The sequence below is a fragment of the Medicago sativa genome, chromosome 1 (assembly GCF_051527215.1).
Source record: "Medicago sativa cultivar Bolivia chromosome 1, Bolivia_mono, whole genome shotgun sequence".
NCBI lineage: Eukaryota > Viridiplantae > Streptophyta > Magnoliopsida > Fabales > Fabaceae > Medicago > Medicago sativa.
Window position 1 is genome coordinate 49,983,089 of NC_140749.1, and position 2,491 is coordinate 49,985,579.

Genomic DNA, 2,491 nt, shown 5'->3' on the forward strand with positions numbered 1-2,491 from the left:
GCTGATAATGAAGAAGTTTGATTTTGATGATGTTGAATGAGTTAAGAAGATTGTTAGAATGGTTAGGATGGTATGATTTTCTGTTTTAATCACTTGGTTTTGGAGAGAAATCATTTTGGGAAGAAAATGGGTTTTTGAGTAAAAGTCATTTTAAGAGCTTTTGTAAAATAAGTCATTTTGGCATGAGTTTGATTAAGTTGTTTTAATGTTGAAATGTCAAGTCTTCAAGTGTGGTTTGTATGGTCTAAGTGTTAGGAATGCATTGGCGAAAACGGAACTGAAATCGGATTCGAAAACAAGATTTTATGCACGAAAACGTAAAAATACATTTTGCTGTACTGGTGAGGTGACACGACCGTGTGTCTAGATGACACGACTGTGTCAAATTCTCCTGTAAAGGGGTGACACGACCGTGTGTCTAGATAACATGACCGTGTCAGATTCTCCTGTATGGGATGACACGACCGTGTGTCCTGAAGACGCGACCGTGTCAGTTCTGCAGAATCCCAAAACCTTGTTCTTTCATGTTTTTGTGTACTTTTAAGCATGCCAATGGATTCCAAACACCTAACCTTATTCAATCAATTTATAATTAAGCTTCTAAGAGTATCATATCTTGGGTCTAACTTGGTTTTGTTTTGGAAATGAATTGGTTTTGCAAAATGATACCAAGAGACGAACTTTGTGATTTTTATGATTTCGTCGTATTTGGCCGGTGAAACGCCAAGGTATCCTCTACTGCACTCACATGTGGCATAGAGGTATACTTAGTTGAGGCATTGGAACTTGTTTACTTGGTTTTAGTTCAATTGCCCAATTATTTCTAAGGTTGTGATTTTGGGAGACGAACTTGATTGAAAATGATTTTTAGAGCCGATTGCTTCATGAGTCCTTTATGGATAGTTGATATAATTATGTGGTGATGATTAATGGTATATATACGTGACAACTATATGTTGATTGAATTGTGAATGTTTTTGGTGATTGTATATATGTCAAGTGGTGGTGAATTGTTGTCGATTGCATATATACTAAATGTTGGTGATGATCATTTGATGAATGAATGGTGGTGAACATGTGTATGTTATGTTGTTTGTTGAACATGTTAAATGTTGATTGTTGGTGGTGAATTCATACATGCTAATTTGATGGTGATATTGTTGTTGAATGCATGTATGCAAAATGTTGGTGATGTTGAGGTGATTATTGATTGTGTGAACATATGCATTGTGTCGAGTCATATGTTCATGCATTCATGATTGATGGTGGCAGATTTTATATCCAATTAAGGTGATTTGTAAGAGAGGAGGTGTACTCTTACATACGATGTTTTTGTTGCATCGAAGGTGACGACCTTGAGGTGATCTGATACCGCATGCATCTAGAAGAGTCTAGAACATTGCATGCATTTGAATAGTTGATGAGTTGTGACATAATTGAATATGTGACTTGGTGAATTTTTGCATTGGTGAAATTTGGTGAATGTAGTGATTGTGTGGATTGGTGTATATGTACATTGGTGGAATTTGTTGATTGTTGTGAATAATTGAACTTTGTTCTAATCGTATGCCTTACTTGTTTGTGCTTATACACTTGGTGAATCATTTGATGATAACTATTTTGATAATAATGATGAGGTGAGAATTGTATATGTATATATAAATGATGTGGTGATTCCTTTGATAATGATGTATGCTTGCTTATAACTTTGACATGATGGATTGTACTTGTAGAACTAAGCATGCTAGATGAGTAACGAGGTGAGTAATGTTTCATTGATTAATGTTGATAAATGATTTGCTTTTGTTGATGACTTGATTAAATATGTCTGTTATGCTATGATAATAATGTGATAGCTTGAAGTGCAAGTGATGGGGGATAATGATCATATGATGCTAGTATTCTAGGAGGGATGGTTATGTATATGTGATATGTATGAATCCTTGAATGCTATGTTTGTATGTGTCGATTATGATTAATGTAATGCTTACCCCCAGTGGTTTCGACCGCCTACCTGTCTGTATAGATCGGTAGACGTTGTGCAGGATTAGTCGCTTGGTGAGTTGCTTGGTGGATGTTTGGATAGCGGGAGCTTTCTCCGCTGTCGTGTCTTAGAGTCTAGGATAGGCTCTGATTAGGCGTCTGTTATGTTGTTTAGACTGTCTGTTGTGGAGATTTCTATTTATGACTTATGTTGTTTATGACATGTAATTCTGGTGATCTATGAATTATATTCCACTGTGACTGTTGAGGATTTTATATGCATGTCTATTAGTATTTTTTGTTAAGACGTAGCGTCTATTTCTTGAATATTTGTTATATTCACGTGTTTTATCGCTTTAATAGAAATAGGGCGTTACAAACCACAATCTTCTTTAGCAAAGCCGAATCTCCTAGAGCGTTCATATTCTTCATCGATGAAACCCAAAGCGGCCTTAGAGACATACCCCTCCAACTCGAAGAATAACTTGTTTTTTTGTATTTGTGCACC